Source organism: Centroberyx affinis, unplaced genomic scaffold, assembly GCF_046629955.1.
Source record: "Centroberyx affinis isolate AG114_WGS23_722 - 3 ecotype Tasmania unplaced genomic scaffold, CSIRO-AGI_Caff_v1 ptg002860l_1, whole genome shotgun sequence".
In the NCBI taxonomy this organism is placed as follows: Eukaryota; Metazoa; Chordata; class Actinopteri; order Beryciformes; family Berycidae; genus Centroberyx; species Centroberyx affinis.
This window is the reverse complement of record NW_027280995.1, coordinates 34,040-57,479: the sequence shown is the minus strand read 5'-3', so window position 1 is coordinate 57,479 and position 23,440 is coordinate 34,040. Positions and strand designations below refer to the sequence as shown.

Genomic DNA, 23,440 nt, shown 5'->3' with positions numbered 1-23,440 from the left:
AAGACTCTATGTAGCAAAATACTGTGAGGACAGTTGGATAAAGTGCTTGGTACATGGCATATATTTTGAACTGTAGAAGTGGGTTATCTGGTAGGAAATTTAGTCCTTAATCTTTTACACCCCTACCTATAACTGAAGTGAGATGCACATAATGGGAATATTCAAGTTTCTATTACGGTGTGATCAGTAGGCCTAAAGCACTTGATCACCACCTGGTGGTCATATCTATAAACATTAACGTACCCTGCCTGTCAAACTAGGCATATTGCAAATATTTTGGTTGATTGATTGATTGATTGATTGATTGATTGGTTTGGGTTGGTTGATTGATTGGTTGATTGAAAAGTTAAAGGTTAAGATACATTTGGCATTTGGCTCCCCTTCCCTATCCCAGAAATGATCACAAATAGCCAGTTGAAAGGAAAGATGGCTAGTTGTAAACACTCTGGGAAGGTTACTATGCTGTATGGATTAGCAACCAAAATGGGTTGCAGGTTGCCATTTTTGACTAGTCCCCAGATTACAATATGAATGAACAATGAGCCTGGGGCCCAGAGCTGGACAAGAGACTACATTTCTTATTTGGATCCTTAGTTGAACAAGTTTAAGAGAACCACTGTGATAAGCTATTGTTGTAAACAGACCTATGAGAAAACTGATCTGACTTTTCTCTCCTCAGACACTTTTATAATTACTGTGTAAAATAATTGTTTAGCCTGTTGAATCAGGCCAATTCTGTCCTAAGCCTACGTCAGAAGTAAAAAGAGTAAGCCCTGTCTTCTCTAGATGTCCGCTTGATGTCACCAGACTCCTGTAGAAAAATCTGAACCTGAATGATTCAGCTCGAACTGACTTTTACAGCGTCTTCTCTGGACTTTGTTAAATGACTAGTCAAATAAAAACTACTGAATATTTAATTTCCTGAGGAATAAATTAAGCGATATGCCTACCCACCGTAGGCTACGCTGCTCTGCCTTCCTCTAAAAAAGAGTAAATTTACTCCGAGCAAGAACCTGGCCAGAGAGGACGATGAAGCAAGAACTCTCACTCTACCTCTCTTCCGGGTACCACATACGTCAGCAGATGAAAAAGTTGTGAGATATGGCATTATGTTGTAGATATCGTCCCTTAAAATGTCTAAGGTTTATTTGGACCAAAATACACCCGAACCGAAAGTATTGTTATAACGTCGAGAGCTAATTTTGCCTTTTGTAATGAGCTGTTTTGTGGAAGTTGTGTTTCAGGTCTATATCAGGTCAAATCTGTCTCTACGGTAACGACCATCTCTGACAACGCATGCGTGAAGACAAGAGCCAAATTTTGCAGACCGGAAGATGAGCCAGTTTTTAGCATATGTGGCTCATCTTCTCAATATACCATCTTTGATCTGGCTACCTAAAACTGACACTTGTTGGAGGTACATGTGTTCCTCTGTTAGTCTGGACCCGACAGGTTACCGAGTTACCGGTTGATGAAGAATCCGCTCCTGGGGACATTGCTAACCAAGTGTCGTAAGTTTCCTATTTTAACTAACCACTTATAAATAATTTATAGTCGTTATAACGCCTTATTTCCTCTCTTTCCTCTCCATAGGCAGTCAACACTCGTGTTCAAATATGTAACATTTATCACTTAAAATGACACAGTGCGGCTTCTTATAGTTTTAAATCAGTATGATACAATTACGTCTACATAGTAACTTTTAGAAAACGGTTACTGTTCTCAGTATTCGTGCAGTTGGTCAGTGTAACCTGTAACCCTGTGTAGCTTTGCTTTGGCGCATCCAAAAACAATAGCACTTTAGCTTGGTATGCTAATTGAGCTTTGTAGAAACTAACTCACACTTGTTTTCAGTACGATAATAACATACTTTTATTTTCTCAGAAGGTGTTTTAGGGTTTGTAACACTGTAGTTACGTTTGTCGTATCACGTCTATCAACTTGTCACTGCTATTCACTTCTAAGTGTGTATCTACATCTGCTTAAGGTTTGAGCAGGTTCTGCTGTAAGCGGAGACAAACTAAAACAATAAAGCGTTACCCTACTGATCTTTCAGTTGTTTGATAGCAAAACAAGCTGATTGTTGGCAGCTTCCTGCGTTGTGGTCAGACAGGTTGGAGGTGTTTAGGCTGAATTAAAGGTGTAATTACCACACCACCTGAAAGTTTTAGTAAGCTATAGTCCAGGAATGCCCAACATTTTTCATACCAAATAGACACACAGAGCCATAGTTGATAAGATTTAGTACTTTGTTGTTAGATATGACTTGGTGTAGAATTGCATGATCTCTTTACTGGGGAGGTAACTGTGAGTAACGTTACAGTGAAACTTACCTTACCCATTCTCTCATTGTGTTAACTTCTGGGGAGTGAAATAATATTGAAATTATAGTATTCCTGTGGAGGGTAAACCCACCTAAACTCTGTTTAAACACCTTTTTATTTGCAGAATGGTTTATCCAAATTTTTAGGCATAAATGTTTTTGATTAATATTAAGTAGTATCACACATTCGTAGGTTATATGAGAATATGGGTTTTTAGCAATAAATCATTGCTTTTCTGAGAGTATAATTGATTTTTTAATATTGATAGGTGTTGGCCTTATGATGATCACCTCCTCGATGTCATACAGTAGTTCAATCACCTTTTTATTTACCCCTGCATCACTGATCACAGTACACCAACCTCCTGTTTACAATAACCCCACCTCCACCTGCAACTGCTGCTTGCAAGGATGTCAGACCTCTAGGTTGCGTGCCTTTGGTTTCCAGCTCACAGTTTGTTCACAGCAGACCAAAAGGTCAAACCTCAGTTTTGATATTAATTAAGAATAGCTCGGTGGCGTTTAAGTTTTATCTCTGGTGAGTTTAGCAGTCACAGGTGAACCTAATTAATGTCCCTCAATAGATGTAAACAACTTTTTTTCAGCGGGTCTCTGAAAATATACCTTAGTATGACGAGATGTTTTATGTTGTTAAATTAAGGTAAAACACATCTTGTTGCGATATTAGCACGGTGCAGGTTGGTGGAGATCAATAACATGAAAGAGGTGGGAGCACACTCTGTTCGTGCAAAGTAGATTTCTCACCTTATCTCCTCGTTTCATTCCATTTACAGAGAGACAGATGAGCCGACATCTGGGGCAGGTCGCACATCATCAGGCAGAGTGACACTCCTGTCAGCTGTAGTCATCATCAACAGGCTGAAGAGGTAGGCGTTTCGCACTGCTGCTCTTAGTGGTTAGTTGTACATTTGGTCAAATTTAACAAGGGGATGATGATGGGGGAAAAACATTGTTTTCTCTGGGGGTTTTTCTCGGAAATATGATGCTTGTCATAATGTTTTTTGCAAGGGAAATCCTGTGCCTGTTTATTCTCCCTCAAATTGGTAACGGTAAACCAATCTGATTTTAACGTGTTTGACGTGACGTGTTTTTCAAACTGAAGTGAGGTGCATGTTACTGAGCTATTTTCTGCTTGTCAGTACATCCAATAATAAAAGCACGCGGTGTCCTTGTGGATCAGTTGTCTAATGACAAATGATATGCTACATGTCGTCCTGCCTCTCTCTCAATCTTTTCTCTCTCTCTCTATTGTTACAAAAAAGAAATTTAGGAGAGAAGTCTTGCCTCAGACTTTATACGCCTAAATATCTCTCTTGGTAAGGAGAGATTCTCCTTTGGTGGGCTGTTAAAATGCGTTTCCCATATGCAACACCTGGGTTCAAAACCTGTTACACAGAGTATATATGGACTCTATTGTAAGGTGCTGTGGATAAAAGCCTCCACTAGCCTTTTTTCCTGTACAGAGGTATCAATCAAACCCCCTGCAGTATTAGTGTAGTGTCGTGTATAGATGCAGGCTGAAGGGACTTCTACTGTAGCTATTATTGCAAGACAGTGATTTAACCTTTCAAGGCATAACTAGCTTCACTAGGCTATCCCAGATATTCCCTGTTCATATTGAACATTTTTGGCAGTCATAGTGGAAGTGTCACGTTGAAACACCACCCACAGGAATAGTTGTTTTAGGTAGACTTGGCCAAAAAGCCTTTCCACATTGTGAATTATTTCAGATGCTTAGAATTTCTTGAACAACTTGAACAACCTCAAATGTGGATATATCATTAGCAAAATCAGACAAGGGCATCTGATGTTTTTGTTTGATTTGTGTGATGTTCACATATTTGAAACGAGCATTTTGCTTAGGTCTGCTGGGAGGGACAATATGAATAGAGGCCAGCGCAGTCAGCCAGCCTCTGTGCCAACACTAATACAGTGAACAACCAGAGCTTGTGAGAAGAGGCGGGTCATACGGTAACATCAGGCCCTCAGTCAGTTCCGCCTGACCTGATGTGTGAACTCTTAGCGTGGTAAGAGTCACATGTCAAACCAGGACCTCAGGCTTCTGTTAGGTCAGTGGGTCAATGATCCTGAAGCACACAGGTCATGCTTGTCTGGACCTCAGTCACTGATATGAAACCACACACTAAGATACACACTAACGCACAAACACACCCACACTCACTCATGCAGACATACACAGAAATACCGAGAGAAACAGACACATAGTTGCACACACAATTTCACAAACACACACAGACACAAACACACACACACAAACGCATCCATAAATCAAAGAAGCGCAAAAACAGAATCAATTGAATACTACTGTAGCTACACCCAGTCACTTTGAAGTCAGGTCAAAACACACACACAATGATCGATTGCAAATTAAACCATATTGTTCATTGAAGCAGTGTTTGACTCCAAAACCTGTGGCAGGCACATCCACAAGAGTATTGCTAGAAGAACTGAAATCTGAAGAAAAGTATTTTTTTATCCTTCCTCAGGTGCTGATAACATTCAGTTGAGATCATCTGTGGATGAGGGAAGACTCTCACAACTCTCCCACCAGAAAGAGAGAGACAGCAGCTTGAGACCCCTCACCTGGCCTGCAGGCGGCCCCACATTCCACAGGTGAGGGACTGATAGATGATAAGATGAGTAAAACAGTCACTGACACCTGGTTTACAAGTAGCCTGCAATTCAGCAGGCTAGTTAAGTTATTGCAGCGGATTTAATACAAAAGAGCATCAGTATACAGACCTCAAACTTACCTTTGGTATTAAGTGACTTTCAAACAGGTACAAGCAGTTTCACACATCGGGGGTTGCCTCAAATACAGCCATGTCCCAAGTCTAGCAAACCTAGTGGTATTGTATTTTAAAGAAGAGCACAGTACTTTTCTGTCTAATAATAGGGTCTAATCTTTTGCCCCTAATTAAAGGCATGTGCTTTTTTCAAAAGGGGACCCACAAGACTCACTGAAACCCCATTCCTCACAAACCTTCCAATGAAACTCCTTGACATCCCAGGAGACAGGACTGTAAATGGTTTGGATAGTTTGGATTTGCCACCCAAAATAAGAGTTGAGAATGAGAACCTGAACACCCCGATGAAAACAAATATCTTTCCCTGCAGATTTCTTGAGTTATCTGAAGAATTTAAGTATGTAACTTAAGCTAGCGTAGTGACTCTTTAATAATCCATGCAGTAATGTCTGATTACCTTCAGTAATCTCATGGCATTGCTTCCTCTCAGCGCACACTTCTCACCATGACATTACATTTAGAAGTACAAAAGCTTTCTCACTGACTATACAGTGTCACAGTGCAATGATATAAGTCTTTCATGTAATTGTTTTTGTAGAGCTGGAGGTATTTGTGACCCTGGTTCACTCCAGGGCCTATTCCAGGATCAGTTCCAGGAGATTTTACAGTTTACGAATGGTTCTTATTTAGATATATATTCATGATGTATCTATAGCTGTTCTGTTGCACCTGTATTTTTTTCATCATGGGTTGAGCAAGACTAGAACATGAATTTTCATTATATTTACATTTTCTAGCTGTGGGGGCCCACTGCAGCTGAATGAATGGAAACACTGATGGTATGACTATACAGTATGGTGTAAGCCAAATGTTATGCAACGATGCATCAATATAAATGGCTAACCATCAACACATAATAAAACATCCCTGAAGTGGTTCTACAGAGAAACATCACATTATCCTCTCCCATTACTTTACAAAGCACCATGCTTGCTTCTTCATGACCCAGTTTTCCTATATCAATTCACTTCAGATGTACACTGTTTTAAAGTTTTTTACCTGATATGATTGTTACATTATAGCATTGCATTACTTATAACTGCTACCAGTACACACCCTGTGCAACTATATCTATATACATTCTTTCAGTCCATGGTTTCCCTTCAACACACCTGTCCTCATTCACATGCCCCCATTCAGATTAGCAAAACTTTCTCATTTACTATACAGTGTATATTTATTGACAAATTACCATATATTTATACTATATAGTGTAAAGTGAATGACAAATTATTATACATTCATAGAATACAGTGTATAAAGAAATTACTACAAATTGCTAGTGTATCCATAAATCAGTTACTAGTTACTATGCAGTCTATAGTGAATGTGTATAGTGAATGACAAATTCACTATACAGTGGTGAGCAGGATGAGAGCAGACTAGAAAGAGTAGAAACGATTCAACTAGGGCTGATAGCATTGCATCTCTTCAAATAGCCACACATCAACGACAACACTTGACATTTTGAGTTTCAGTCGGTTATTTTTCTTCATCAGACACCGGTCACATTGTGGGAAACAGTTTCTACATTCTTAACTTTCCCCAGAATGGATAGTTAGCATTGTCAGCATTCCTCATTGAAACCAAGGACACAGCTATCCTCAATCTTGCAGCTAGTTGTGCCCCCCGCTTTCAATGAGAACTACCAACCAGTCCTACTAGGGAAACTTAAGAAAAGAAATGCTGAAACTATTTTCCCAAGTGACAAGTGTCTGGTGAATGAAAAATATCGCCGACTGAAACTCAAAATGTCCAGGCATGTCCTTCATAAAATATCTTTGAAGCACTCTACAGAGAAATATCACATTATCCCACCCACCCTGTGGTTTACAGAGCACAGTGTTTGTTCCCTCGTGCCCCTGCTCTCCTCGACACATGAGAGAGCGGCTGAGAGGCTGAGATCAAACAGGAGCTGTCAGCCTCATGCTTCCCACAATGGAGATGTGGTGGTGACAGCTTGAACCAGGGAACATGATGTGCTGCCCACCGCCTGCAGGAGACGGCTTGGCACACTACACCTCCTCACTCCATCCATTCATGGGTGGATGATTAGTGAGTCTAGTGTTTCTGTGTGTAGCTATGTGGCTCACTCATGAATTGATGCCAATCAGTTTCAGATTCTTTAATAGCCACACAGCCAAAAGCAGTGGAATTTGCAGGAATGCAAGAATTTGTGTATTGCATTAGCTATTCTTTCCATTTGGTCTTGTGTTTAGTGTGTAACATGAGCTTAACTGCACAGCACATAAGCAACACATGCTATGTGACACATGAACAGCCTGGCATGTGGGGGTAATGGGAGTATATTAAAGTCCTCTGTGGAATGGTGAAAAGCTTGTTTCCCCCCTTTATTTATCTAGGGAAAGTCGAGTGAGCCTTCTTGCTCTTTTCCAGCACCGTCCTTCACATTCATGTAGTCGTACACATTCACACCTGGGAGCTGCCTGGTACAACCACAGTCTTCTACTGTACCTAGAAACTCCACTGGAACAGCTGAGTTAAGGACACCTTTACACTTGTTGTTGAGGGAGGGGAGAGTGCTACCCATTCACATTCCCCACCCACATTTTCCCAACCTGTCTGGGGATTCAAATTGGTGAGCTTACAAGCCTGCTTCTCTAACCACGAGGCTGCCAGAAAAAAGCTATTCATGAAGTCAGATGTATCGGAGGTCAGTGTTGCTTACAGCAGCGGCTGACAGAGGTGGTGAGCAGGGTGAGAGCAGAAGAAGTGATCTCTATCTCGGTGTTGAGGGATTCAATAGGGAGAGGGGCAAGCCTGAGACCTTGGATGCTTCTTTGACAATGTGCTGTAATTTTTGCACGTTGGTTTGTCCCAACTGTAATAGATGAAGTGCGAATGCTCTCTGTGATGAGTGTGTAGAAGTGAACCAGGAGGCGTTGTTTGACTCTGTATTTCTTGAGCTGTCTTACAAAGTATGGCGTCTGCTGGGCTTTGCTGTGGATATGGTCATGCGGATGGAATGGATTATATAAGAAGTAATTTTATTGTTTTATTGTGTTTTCAGAGGTGCAATCAAAGGCTGTGTAAAGACCAGCACTATAATAACTATATTGCTTGTTATGATGAAACCTCTTCTGAATAGTCATTACGCTTGTAAACAGATGTTTTAGATGTTTTGCTTTTTACTACTCTTGCACTCTGGGTAAAGGCTACTCCAAAAAGCATGCATATCGTTTTGCATATGTGGTTAGGTTACCCATCTGCTGCTGTGATCCATCATGAACCTTCATAGACTTAATGTGACAGGACACACCAGCAGTGCTTTCCACTCCACAGGAGTTGTTACTTCACATGTGACCTTGTGTCACATGGTCCCTGTGTTGTTGACCCGACCAAGAGTTGGATCAGTAAAAAGGTTGAGAAAGTAAATATTAGTAGGTTTTTCTTTTCCATTCACTTAATGTACGTATATCCCCAGCCAAGCACCTAAAATGGATGTGCTTATGCTTCTAGTTTTTTGACTTATTAGATTGGCCGTAGAAATCCCTGTCTCTCTGTCTCTGTCTGGTTGTCTATTTTTTTTCATCTAATTTCATTTTATTTAATCTTACCTTATTTGATCTGTCTTGTGTAATTTTATATAATATACTGAAGGAAAGTGCAGGGCATTCATACCATGAATAGAGTGATAACCTAGAATGGAAAGCACCCACCATGTTTCATGTGTGTCGGAGGCCTAGCAGTCCAGGGATGACAGACTGGTGACACCTGGCCTTATGATTGGTCAAATTTCATTCTCTGACCTATGAGTCATGGCTATGCACTGCCAACCAATCGGGTGCGTTTCCCAAATATGACAGAGGTCTCTGCCTAACCACCAAAGTACGAATGATGGTTAGAGAAACTAGCAACCTAGTCACAAGTGTTGCAAATCGGCACCATTGTAGTTCGCACCAATATAGTTCCAGCAACATTGTTAATGACACTATTCAGTGTCAGTGATTCAGTCATTTGAGTGCTAAAATTTCTTCCAATACTAACTTCTACAGGCAAAAGGTGGTTCTTTGTGTCATGGATGGAGACGGAGATATAAGACAGATAGATAGATAGATAGATAGATAGACTATATTTTCTATATACAGTATATATTTTATATAATTTTTATTGGAAAAGTCATCTGATCTATCATTAGAACATTTGCCACAGTGGGTCCATGCAGCTCTTACTAAGATAAAAGATTATCAAGGTAATCCAGTCATGATAATTGATAACATTGTGCAAAGGCTCAACAGCCTGTTTCTCCAAGAGTATAATGAGGGTTTTGGTCATTAAATTACAGGGCTTGACATTCAGGTAAATCAACTATTTGTGGTGGAGTGGAGTTTGTGGTGGAGAATTTACATAGGAATTCAGCTCCCCCCAACACAGTGTTTTTCAACCTTTTTCTTTTACTACTAAATTATTGCCACAAAGGAAGAGGGTAATTGCCTAATTAGTATGAACACAAAAAGTGGAGTAGGCTCACCAAAAAGGCATGACAAATATAATATACAGTATATACTGCTTATAATATGACACCTATAAACACAAAACTGCCTTGTCAGCATAGTCTTGTCGTAACTAAGACATTCGCTGAAAAAAAACATTCTTCAATGCATAGATCTATTGACTACAGTTTCAAACCTCACATAATCATTTCCTGGTTGTATTAGGTGCCAGTACCGCAATGATGCTGTCAGGAGGATTCAACAATTAATGACAAACTAGGCTACAGTTGCAACTACCCAACTTTATGATGGTGGCTGCGAATGTTTCTTCCAATGACGGTCTCGAGAAGCAGTATTTTTGCCAATATCGGTTCTTCCAGTGGAACTTGCGACCATAGTTTGACAAGGACACTTTTGGGAAACACACCCCAGATTAGCAATGTGTGAGGCCGTGACAATGGCTGACATTAGATTTGACAAAGGACTTGATGCTGAAATGCCAGTGCTCTAAAGCACTCATTGATTTGTTTTAAACACATGGGGTTCTGGTGGCTAAGGTTCATACCATGTATTTGCATTACTGTGGTTTAGAGTCCTACTCAGTCTTTGTCACGTCAGCCTTTTTCTCTTTTCCATCTCTCCCTTTATTTGTTTATAATGTCAGATGGACATATTCCCTTAAGCTAACCGTTTTGTAAAAGAGGACCATAGGGAGAAGGTGAAGCCAGTCTCTGATAGCAAGTATTATCACCAGTCTCAGTTTGTCTTTGTGACTTGACAAAATAGTTTAGGATGGTATCCCACTGACATTAAAAGTCAAAAATAAACACTCCTATCTTGTCCTTAATTGGCTGGACACCAAAGTTAAGCTTCCTAATGGAACGTTACATAGGCCATGTGGGTTCGGCCCACATGGTTCAGTGTTGTAGCTTTACTCTAGTGTTTGTCTTTACCATTTGATCTTTAATGGCAGTCATATTTGTTTTCGAGGATTTGCTGGTGATTAACACTGCATCCTTGACCACGCCCTACTGCTGGTATGCCTGAAAACCCACATCCCTCTGTGGCCTCCCATTCAAATGTCAGCTCAGTTGTACAGACCAGCTGGCTGGGATAACTCAGCTTAGTGTGTGTGTGTGTGTGTGTGTGTGTGTCTGTCTGTCTCTGTCTGTCTGGGATGACTTTCCCCTCTTCAGAAGGTCAGAGAGAGAGAGAGAGAGAGACCAACTGCCGGTGTTTGACAGTCTGGTGATGGGCTGCAGGGCCTGATGCTAAATAGAGTCATATCACTCACTCTGCCTTCACACACGGTCAGAGCTGGAGGATTTGGATGGAATCTGTCCTGCATTTTGCAGTATTCACCGACAGTAGTCAGTCAAGTTTTACGTTAATTCGATGAATAAAGGTTTTGAATTAGCTTAGTAATAGGTGTTGTAAAAATAGATCCTGAAGACTGTCATGGTCGTATCACAAGGCTAGTGTTCACAGTGGAAATCGGGGTCAAAACCTGCACGTAGAGATGTAACAAATGAGTCAAATCAGTGTTGCTAGGATACACTACACTTACACTAAAAATTTTCCATATTAGATGTGAAGGGCCTTACAAGTACTTTGGGGACTTTGAGGGCAAACAAGAAGAGCAGAAGTAAACACCCCAGTCCCAAATGACAGAGAGATCCACTGGAGCCGATGAAAGAAATCTCTTTTGGTGGGCTCCTCTGTCAACATCACCCAGGTGCTAGAAGTCAGTGTGGAAAATCTGCCCTGGTGGACAAGATATCATGCTGCATCCATTTATGAATCTCCCTTAATGGCCAGCAGCTGTGGCTTTTGACTGTGATCCCCCTTTGTCTGTATCTCCTTCTGCTTCCCCCTTATTTGGCTTTGAACTCATCTATGGCACAGTATGGGTGTCATATTAAAATATGGATGTTGGGCAAAGAACAGACTTTAAGATTTTCATTATGCATCTTTACTGGCATCCATGTGGAAATGAGAACTATAAAAATAGATCTGCTACAGCTTCCTGTCCCGATACCTATGCTATTGACTGTATATCTACCCTGAGTGTCCTGCTGTTTGTACAAACTAAAACTCTGTTGCTAGCCACTAGATCTGAAACAACCTGCCCCTAACAAAACCCATTCCTCCATAAGCAATAAATGTCACTGGAGTGATAAAGTAAATAGCAGCAGTGGTTGTTTTCACTTGTTGCTGTTGCTAACGTCTGATGTGTGAGTAATCTTTTACAACAGCTGCTAAACTTCACTGTGAGGCCTATTTGGTCTCCACCCCAAACACTGTTTTACATAGACATAGACAGACGTATACAGATAAACATAGGCAGATATGTACACAAGTAGTGATGTAGTGGAGGGAAAACCCACCTAAACTCAGTTCACCCACCTTTTATTTGTAGAATGGAGTTTACGCACCACACTTTATTATGTAAATTCATAGTAAACATTACAGTAAGTAGCATTAAGGATGTGGTCTTTTGTTTATATTGGTGGTTGTGATGCCTTATGATGATCACTGATTGAGGGGATCATAGTTTACCTACCTTTTTATTTACCACTACGTTGCTGCACACAATGATATGTAGGAGTGATCACACATACAGATATACAGGTGAGACCATACAAAGACATTCTGTAGACAGACAGACAGCCGAATGCTTTTATAGAGGCAAGTGTGAAGAGTGAAAAATATTACTCACAATTATTGGTGGATGTACATTTTCTGACAGAAAATAAGAAAACTAACTTCTTCATTGAGTATAAAACATCTAAAAAATACACTCCATTACCTCACAACAAACTAGATAGTGACACCCCCACGCCAAGGCCTGACAGACTGTCAGAAGCGGTGGCATTAATAGTGACAAGAGTGGTGTTGGGAGAGCTGAGAAGAGTTGCAAAGCTTCCCTGACAGGCTTTGGCTTCACACCCTGGCTGGCCAGGAGTCCATGGGCATGCCCTGAATTAGCACAGGGCTTTCCCACTATGTGAGAATGCTTTGGTGGCTGGAACAACGGCTGTCACTCTCAACCAAGTGTGAAGACTTGGGTATACAGTGGCGTCAGAGGGGCTTTCTCAGGGACACAAAACATATGTTATTTTGAACCCTCAAGTATGGACTCCTAGTTGTCAATAAAGTCATCAGTGAACATTCATTTAAGATATCAATTGATTCTGGCAATTGTGAAAACATGGGTAATAGGGCTGCAAAAATAAAGTGCTCCAATTGGCTTCTTAAGAAAAGGTACCGAGAGAGCAACCCTAAGCACACATAGCTCCCCTTTCCCCAAGAAAAAGTTCATTTCAAGTTTTGAAATGTCTACATGCATAGTTACTCACATCAAATCCCAAGACTTAGCAAAAAAGAATAATCAAAATGAGATTTCTTGTCAATATTGTGCAGCCTAAAACTTAGACAATAACCTTGAAAAAACTTTAAAGATAAAGAAAGCTAAGAAAGCACTAATATAATTTAGTGCTGTGATCTGTTTTTTTCTCAGCCCTTTGAGAGGCTCATGTTGTATTTTGAAGTGGGGTGGTTTTCATAGAGCGGTGGGCGACTCTCTGAGGTCACACAACAGCCTTCAGTAGCTAAGATAACACTACTGGAACTCTTCCAGGAGCCCGAGGCAGGAAAAAGACACTAATGAAATTCAGTCAGGAGACACAGTACTGGATATTTCATATTTCCTTTTAGGTTGTCACAAAAAACACTTTAATGGGCTGTGTAAGAATTTAATTAGGCAATAAAAATCTGTTGATTATAAGTCATCCTTTATGAGATCCTTCAGAAGTCTTGAAAACCTTAGTCTTTCCTTTTTTCCTTCCCATTTTTTAGTATGCATCTATTATATTCAAGCTACATTTTGGTCCACAATTGACATATCACATCCAAAAACCATTTATCAATGCAGGTGAATAGACACAGATGTGACTGCACATGTGTATGCACACACACACACACACACACACACACACACGCACATCAATCAGGCCCACATTTTCTGCTTTATGTAATGTTCCAGTTTGCCACCCAGTGAGCAGTAGAGGAGAGGTAGGATGAAAGCTTCTTGGAGCGACAGTTATATGAGAGGAACGCTGATGAGTGGGTTGGAAATCGTGACAGCCGGTCTGCCGCAAGTAGGAAAGAGAAGAAGGGAGAGAGAGCGAGAGAATAAGAGGGAGGGGGTTACATGTAGGAGTATACCACGGTGAATATGGTAGGCAGACAACACGCTGTAGCTGCAGCCCAGTTTTATTGAGCGGACGAGCGAATGAGCAAGCGAGCGTGTCTCGTCCAGACACCCACACTGCCTGGGCTGGTGTCCTAGGAGATTAGTGCTACATTGTTACGTCTTTCTCTGTTTTTCTCCCTGTGTGTTATGGTTTTTTAATACTCCCTGCCATTTCAGTACAAATCCATTACTGAGATTTCTGCTTCATACATTTAAACTGCAGCATCCTTCATCTTCTTTGAAAGGATTTGCCAGTCAGTCTTACATGACACAAGACGCACACCATCCCTTGTCCACTGATACACGTATGTATTTGATCACTGATTTTAGTGTTTTGTTTGTTTGTAATATCAGTTATACTATTATTATGGGTGGAAATTGTATATTGAGTGAGTGAGCGAGTATGAAAGGAAAAAGTTTAAATTCCGCTCTTGTCATTGGAGCTGGAGTTGTTCACCATTCATATTTAGCACAGCAGCTCATTAAGGAAAGCTTCAGAGATTGTCACTGGTGTCTCAGGCTCTCTCACACAGCAGTGTGAAATATCTGCCCAAGACAGTGACCTGTGTGGAATCCAGTCCTCTGTTTAAGGCAGTTGGTGCTTTTCAGTCTGTAGGCTGTACTGTTGTTGGCAGACCACAGCATACATTTCTGTCACTAGAACCTAAATTGAATGTGGTAGCTCATAGCTAATAAATTGTTAATCCCTTGAATTACATAATCTTCTTGTTCAGTTGACAGTGCTGCTGGTGTTTGATATTTTGCATGAATGCACACACACAGTGGTTTTGATCCTCCATTGTTCTCTCAGCTGAATATTGTGTGAGGTTTTATACCTGATTCCAGCTGCTTTTTTTCTCACCTGCCATATGCATAGTGCGGGTTGCCATGGCATCAATGAAAAGGCTGAGGTCTCCCTGTTCTGTCACATGATGTTCAAACACAGAACCTGAGCTCCCCAAACTCATTCTGCTCTTTCTTGTCTAAGTATATTTATTCCTTTACATCTCTCGCTCCTACTCTGCTGATTCTTTAGTCTCTTCCTCTTTCTCTCTCTCTCTTCTCTCTCTCTTCTCTCCCTCTCTCTCTGTCCCTTGTTCTCTCTCTCTGAGACTGAAATCATCTGTCTCCACAGGGGAGCTGACTAGTTTCTCAGGGACTTTAAGACACTGAAAGAAGACATCATCTTTACAAAAAATGAATTGAAAGAAATGAAAATGCCTCTCTGCTATGGTGGTGAAAAGATATTTTTTTGTTGCACTTAAAACCAGGATATTCTCGCCTCATGAAATTTGAGTTATTCTCTACGATATGTCATTATAACATTCATCACTGTCTGTGGCTGTTGCCTGATTACAATAATAACCTCTTATTTATAGCTTTCACTTGTTGTTGGCCTGCCAAAATGGCTCTGAGGTGATGTAATGGGACTGAATATGATCTCTTGCCAGAAAACAAAGATTGGACTCGCTAGTGGATTTTGAAGCAACTTTCTCTAATTTTAGCTCTTTTCTTTCCTTTTTTCCCCCTCTTTCCCTCTCTTTCCCTAACTAACTCCCTACCATCAAAGTGACTGATTAGTTTTGCTATAGAGCCAGAACTCCCTATCCATATAGGGTTGTCAGATGGGCCAACTTCTGGGTCATTAGTGTTTGTCTAGTTTCAGAAATGGTGTGTGAAATATGTCCAATTCGTTGCTGTGTTTGTGTATGTGTGTGTATGTGTGTGAGAGAGCGTGTGTGTGTATGCATGCTAGTGGTTCTGAGTTCACTCGTGGCTCTCTTAGAGTACCCCTGAGCCAAACCAGGTTTCACCTTACCAGGAGAAATAATGCCCTTTGATTTAGAGGTATCAGTGGGTAGAGGCAAATGTTGTTGGAATGCATTTTGATAGATTGACTGTTATCCATGGTACAAATCCTCGCTTTTCCTCAGGCAGCAATCTCTCATCCCTCCTTCCCTGCTGTTTGTTGCAGAGTGCTGGAGTGAAAATTCATTACAGTATTTTACAGAATTTACAGAATGTATTGCAGTAATTTATTGTCCTCATGCATAGTCTTCTCTCTTCTTCTCTCTTCTCTCAGTTGGACAGGTGAATGTATTCAGAGGCATTTTGTGTTCCATTCTGTATTAAAGGCTACATACCTGGGTCAAGCCTATGCTAAGATACTTATGTGTATGGCCCATGGTATTGAACCAAATACTAGAGATACTTGGCGTCTGATACTCGTTAGCATGCTCCAAACTCACTGTTTATGGATATGCTTCCTCACATAATTAACCAACACTGTGTGGTTGATCTCTTGATGAGATGTGGTTTAAGTGTGTAATTATCTTCCAAAGTGCAAATCCTGCCCACTGACTAACTATTCTGGGAAAGCCACATCAACAACACTTCATGTTTGGACCTACAGTAGGAGCTATTACCGGAGCTATTACTCCACCATGCATATATACTGCGTTAGTACTGCAGGGTTTTCTGAACATCTGATCATCTCGGGTTGGAGAAAGTCTGAAGATTAGAGAAGAATAGAGAAGGACAAGAAGCAATTCCTTTTCCCAATGCCATTTTGTGTCTCTACTGTTCACAGTGATTTGTAACATACTGTATGTAGGGGGATTTGAGGTCTTTATAAGAATTTTTTTCCCAGTTGTTAGTAAATGTAAGCCTAGTCTTTTTGTGTTATACACTAAGCTATTGGACAGGTATGTCAGTGAATTCATTTACATTTTGTGTTCACCTTTAAAGTAGCATTCTTTAGTTTCAAAAATGTCATCTGCTGTGATGTCTGGCCAAATAGTTCAGAAAGAAAAGATGGTAGGTTTTCCTTTGTTGTTAAATTAGTTTCTTAGGGTCCAGAGTTCAAGGCCAGCTTCAAGTGCAACCTTGATGTCTGCAGCACCTACACTGAATCTCCCAAGGGGAAGGACACCAGACAGAATCAGCCATGTGCTGTTCAACATAACATCTAGAGTGGCAGGGTGACCTAGAGGTTAGAGAAACCGTGCTATGACCAGAATATCACAGGTCCATCCCCCCCTTAGCCAATGAGTCCATCATCAGTCATGTGATGCAACACACTGAATCCCTTCCTGCTCACAGGTTGTAAGTTGTTCTGTATAAGAGCGTCGGCTAAATGTAATGTAAATGAAAAAGGGAATAAAAAAAAAGATGAGGTCAGATGAAGAGGATAGGAAAGATAGATTAGAAGAGTGGGAGGAACCGATGGGAACCCACTGAGATGAGAGGGAAAGAGGGAGAGAGTATGTGCGAGAGAGAGAGCGTGAGAGAAATAAAGGAGGGCAGCAGAGTGCAGACCTCCCTGACCTCTGCAGTCAAAACATAGCACATGATATGATAGAGCATATATGGCCACCCTGGTAATACACATATGGTCAGAGCTGTATTAAACCTCTTACACTATACACACGTATGGGCCTGCCGGTCTTCTTATGTAAGCCCTCGGCTTCAGGCCCTCGGCCAGCGTATAGATCCCTCCGTCAGGTCCTGGTTCACCCGGAGTGTGTGTCCTCAAACAGCCTCTACTCTTACTGCAGTTTTCATGGTAGGTAGGCGGAAGAACTGCTCACTTCTTCAGACGCCAAGAGGAAGTATCATCATGGAAAGTCTTTGCTGCCTTTAGATGCAGCGCTTAGCGGAGTGGGTGAACACATTTTCTCTTATCCTGTAGTTCAAGCACAATAAAGCACGATTTAAACTGGATTAGTTTCACTGGGAGACGTCCTGTAATGAAATTTTGTAATTATAGACAACCTTTCATACAAGATAAAGGATCTCTGTGATTTACCGCAAATTACGTCTACACTTCTGCTTATCTGCCACCCAACAAAATCATCCGCAGAGATGTCAATTCAGATCTATGAGTCTACCAAAAAAAACAGTAGGTCATTTGTTCTGGATTTTTTCTTTACAGATTTACGGAAATTACGTAAATGCCAGATTCGTACTAGATTAAAATTTCAGATGTTGTTTGTAGTAATTACAATAACAGGACCTCCCCCAGTAACAGTAATCCAGGTTGAATAACTCGGGTCAAGTTAGAAAATATGTGGAATTATTAGTACATCAGGCTACTTGGAAGGATACTAACAGTGCAGTTATGCAGTGCCTTCAGACTGGCTGCAGTATAATCTAATGGAGCGGTACAGCAATACAATGATGTATATTCTTTACATTGCATTGTAAAGAATACTTTTTTACTGCATTGCAGTGCTGTAGAATTGGAACGGATAAAAAAGACACTTCCTGGTGTATTATGGTAATCTCCTTTGGTACAACCAAGACAACTGCGGTATTTGATATCATGAGAAATAGTATCTAATCAGTGGACAGTGCTTGACACTCAGAAAGTTGGAATGTAACAACTAGAGTGAAATGTACCAGACAAATTAACATCTGATATGTATATGAATAGGAATCACTTTTTATACATTGAGTGATTCTTCTCTTTCCATGCTGCCTGAAAACAAATAGCATGCCTGGAGTGTGTGTGCGTGTGTCTGTCTGTGTCTCTGTCTGTCTGTGTATGTCTGTCTGTTCAGTATGTGTCTCTGTGTGGAGTAAATTATTTCTTCCCCTCTACAAGCAAAAATGTTGGATAATGGTCGATATGTCTTTCCCTTGCACTTATACACGCACGCACGCACGCACACACACACACACACACACAGCAGTCAGTGAGCCTGCAGAGTTTGAGGTTATCAAGCTGTGTTCTGCCAGAGGAGTCATGTTATTTGAGAGAGTACAGGGAAATGAGAGGACAGGAACCTCAGGACCTGTTCTGTTCCTCAGCAGGTACAAGACAGAAGGTAGCTTTCCTCATACCTTCCCCTCCTTCAGGCACCTAACAGGAAAGAGATTAAATGACACTGGCTTGTATGGTAGTGTTTGAGAAATACACTTTGTGCTTTCAGAGAGCAGACCATGTAGCTTGGTGTTCAAATTGTATGCTGAAGAATAATTTCAGTGAAACACACATTAATAATCCTGAAATCCTCGGTTCCTGGAAAATAGAACCACTGTCATTTATTTTTTCACAGCCTCTATTCACGGCTCTGCCACCATGTTTGTGGTGAAACTCATTACACTCATGACAGTAGCAGGCTTTCTTTTTACTCTTTAGTCTCTTTAGAAAGCAGGCTTTCTTTCTTTTTTCTTTTCTCATTTGGTGTGATTGGATGCTCCAGTAAACACATGGGTCTTTTATTTTTATTTTTTCACTCTTACACTATCTCTCTCTGATTTCTTATCTCTTTTTACTTCTCTTTACTCTCTCTCTATTATCAGTCACACAGCTCAGTGAAATATTTTAAAGATAATTTGAAAAAAAAAACTACTTTAATTATATTTTATTACCTAACCAAAATGTGTACAGTAAAAGTGCACTGAAAAATTAATTTGAAAACAAATGATGTGGTGCAACCTCAGTGTTTTTATTCTAACGTGTAACTACATCACATCATATAATGTACCATATTTATGTTTTATAGTGGATGTGGCTCTCACAACCATTTGGATCCATGAGGACTTTGCTTACTTGCTCTTCCCAACAGATGCTTTTTTTTAACATGCAGGCCAGGGGGTATTACACCATTTTCACACCAGTCTTTTTTGTTTTTTGGTCTGGGAACCTAAGTGCTGTAGATTGGCTAGAGGCATTTGTTTGGACCAGGAGGAGATCAGAGCATTGGAACCTTTCCAGCATCTCTCCCCTGCTCTGGCCTAAATATAGAGGGTTCAAGGACCATGGTTAATTCCAATAATTCCTGATTAATTAGGCTAATTCACTCTAAAAAGCAGCTCTTTCCACCATCAAATTGTGGAGGCTTGAATTAACTTGCCTGACAAAGTGCCTGACAAAGTGCTCACACATCATGTAGTGCATAAATTAGACACTCTTTTTTTTTTTTAAACTATTTGATGCAGATTTACTTGCTTCATTTTTTCAGATCTGACCGGCTGTTTGGTTTGAAGGGCAGAAGATTGTGCCTGAACATACAGCACTAGTTCACCTCACAGGTTGGTACCAAGAAGAATCAAGCCTATCTTTTTGGTTGCAAATACTATATTAATTTATCTGCTTGTAAAAGTCCTACTTTTTACATGCTTGCTGTACTTGTTTGTGAACATCAGCTGTTCCTTTGACAGTGAATGGAAGACTGACTTTGTGGACTTTAGGGTTGTCGCGATACCAAAATGTTGAACTTCAACCAGTAAAAACATAAATATTCGACATCATTTTTGATACCACAGCAAAAAACCAAAAAAAAAATACCATAGGCATACAAAATAGCATAGCAGTTTTTTGAATGATCTATATTGCTATTTTTTATGATAACAAAACAATAACTTTTCACCCTTGAAAATAGTGTCAAGGTAATCAGAGGCAGTGAAAAAGAACAACATACAACATAAAGGTAGAAGCTGACAAGTACAACAAACGTGCTATCTCTGTATTCTTCTTTAAAATCACTTTCAGGGTGAGGAAGTGTCTCACTCCTACAGAGCAGAGCACAAAGGCCGGTCACTCGAGTAAAAACAGAAGAGGTTCTATCAAACAGTGCGAACAGTTTAAACAGTGAAAGAATAACAGTCACTGTTGTACAACAGGCACAGAAACAGATCTGAGTGTGGGTTGTACATATGTTTGTGTGTGTGTGTGTGTGTGTGTGTGTGTCCGAGCATGCGGCCGAAAACAGGCTCCTGTTTTTTTTCACCGTTAAGTTTGACTTGTGGTCCTATTTCGTGCAAAATAGCGAGACTGGTATCAAATGTATGGGACAAATATATATATATATATATATACTGTATAACGATACTTTAGCGAAAAATCTATACTTTTGTTTGAACTTGATAAACTGACACACTGCTGTGTTTGTATGAGTGGCCCAAAGATAAGTTTTAAAAGAGCATGATACTATGGTAACTCTATCAGTTAGAAAGAACATAAAATGTACTTTTATACCCTGGAAAATCATCCGGGATACAGTCAAAGCCACAGCCACGTCTATTCTTCTATAGATACAGACAATAGAGACAGACAATTTTGTAACATTTCACATGAAGAACATTATGACACACTAACCAAAGCCAGAGACCAGTGTGTATGGTACTAGGGTTTCTTCTATGTTTTTCTCCATTTAGCCTCAGCTCACCCTGCGGATCTGAAAAGCTGTCTAAATTGATATGAAACCACAGATTAGTAGCTAGTATGTACTCTTCTCTCTTCTTTCTACCTATTGGAGGAAGTGGTGTAAGATTTTATTTAGTCTTAAATAGTGACATTTTGGGTGGTCAAGCTACGTATGAGTCCTGTTGTTTTTGGTCAGTGTTGTTTCCCATGACTCTGAGAAGCCCAATGTGATTTCCACACAGTTCCCAGGCCCCCAGTTCCTCCCAAGCACAGAACACTACACACATACACACACACACACACACACACACTCGCCCCTTATCTATGAGTCTGTGTGTGTCTGTGTGTGTGTGACTATCATCAAAAGAAATAAATGGCCGTGCGTGCCTGAATACCCTTCGCCCCTTTCATACACATATGCTCACTCTAATTTCTCAACCATGCACATACACACACACTGCACACACTTGTCCAGTCAAGAGGCCCTTTGCATAAACTAAGAGCAAACAGCAGCTCTCCCTCACACACACACACACACACTTAAGGAAGGTCACTGCTGGCAGTGGAGGCCCTGAACTCCCTTTAGATGACATCCGCTTATTTAAGAGCTTGTTTAAAATCAAAGGAACTTCATTCAGTGTGGTTTTGAAATGATCATACAAAGGTAATCATTCGTTTTTGAATCTCATTAGTTACTACTCTTACACCAAGGTAATAGCATAGTGGACCAATGGTGTATTAAAATGATAGCAGCACAAGTGATGGAGGTTAGCTGTTTTGGACAGAAGGTGGCATATGGAAATCATTTTAGCTGTCAGTTGCAATGTACTATTTACAAGTTGATACTGCTCAACCCTATTTACACATACAGTTACCAATACACAGGATCTGATGTATCTATCCCTACTTTACTCGAAGTGATGATACTGTCACGTTTTCATATATCTGAGGCCTGCTGCAAAATGTACCATAGAAGAAGAGGGTTTGACCTCTGTACAGTACGTATTTGAATGTCAGTTGTACTTATGTGGGCTCAAGATTTTCACATGCTCAGTTTTGTTGTTGTGTGGGTATTTGTGGGTGGATGTGAGACCTGGATTGTTTTTAAGTTACATCTTCCTCAGTTGCTTTCAGGTGAGATTTTGTTTTTTAAGGAACATCGAACGTCCCACGTGCTTTGATCAAGCAATGTTACGATAAACAAGACTACAATATGGCAGAGCTACTGCACCTGGCAAATTGATCCTGTTACATAATTACACTTCAGTATATTAACAGTATGTGTACTCTGTATTATTTGTTTATGTAAATTATATTGTATTTTTATTTCTTTATTTGGGGTGATGGTGATGCTTGTGTCTTGCTGCCCAGTTCTTAAGCCCGGCCTCTGGATCTGCCCCACTGAGGCTGGATTTGACCCAGGTTATGTTGGGGAGGATTACCTCACCCTCTCTGACAGGCTCTCCCTCTCAGCAGGGGTTCACAGTAGTAAAGACCGCTGTGCTGGTGATGAGTGTTACTTAAAGTGTTAACGAGTAGAGCTGGTGGAGGTGGAAGAGAAAATTTCCTTGGACTACATACTGTACAGTACTGTATGTTTCTGGAGTAAAGGCCGGAGCATAGCTCAGGGATTCTCAAATGTTCCCATGTCATGGACCCTCAAATAGACACACATTAGGCCACGGACCCCCATTAGATATAATTAAATCCCAGGGACTCCATATGGGAGGATTTTTGTTCTTGATAAATTAGTATTGAACTGTGTAACTGTCTACACTGTACTTGTGATTACAATAGTCATTTATATACATCCTCTAATTTGGATTGTAGAATCAAATTATAGTGAAATTTAACTTATTTTGCTGGGGATCCCCTGGAACCTCCTCAAGGACCCCCAGGGGCCCGCAGACAGCACTTTGAGAACCACCAGCATTACCCCTGTGGTGATATGGACACATGTCTGTATTTTGGGAATATGAGTGGAACACAAATTTGTGATTACAAAATAAAAAAACAGTTATAGAATCCCAGTATCACCAGCCCTGCTTGCACCAAAAGATCGCTTTCATTATCTTAGTGAGTGTGGTCAGTGGTCTGTGATCCTCATTTCAGTGGTCTGTGATCCTCATTTCAGTGGTCTGTGATCCTCATTTCAGTGGTCTGTGATCCTCATTTATCCAGGGAAAGTTGACTTGAGCATGCTTGCTCTTTTCCAGCAACTCCCTGCTTCACATTCACACAGTTGAATACATTCACTTTCCTTCAACACTTTCCTTTGGTCGGTTTAGGCTTTTCATGGACATTAATGGCGATAGGGGAAAAAATTAAATTATACTTCAAGTGCCTTGCAGAAGGGCACCATTAATTGTTGAGGTAGGGGAGAGCTTTACAATTTCCCCACCCACA

At 40.6% G+C, this 23,440-nt stretch overlaps 1 protein-coding gene across 1 annotated transcript in view; it reads left to right on the top strand.

The window, feature by feature from the left end:
- Positions 1–1,389: 1,389 nt before the first annotated feature.
- Positions 1,390–23,440, top strand: part of LOC139658270 (neurocalcin-delta A-like) — a gene marked incomplete at its 3' end in the record, with an annotated part of 54,255 nt that continues 32,204 nt past the window's right edge. The window contains exons 1-3 of the mRNA XM_071536355.1: positions 1,390–1,511; positions 3,118–3,210; positions 4,852–4,978. The remainder of the gene's footprint in view (positions 1,512–3,117; positions 3,211–4,851; positions 4,979–23,440) is intronic.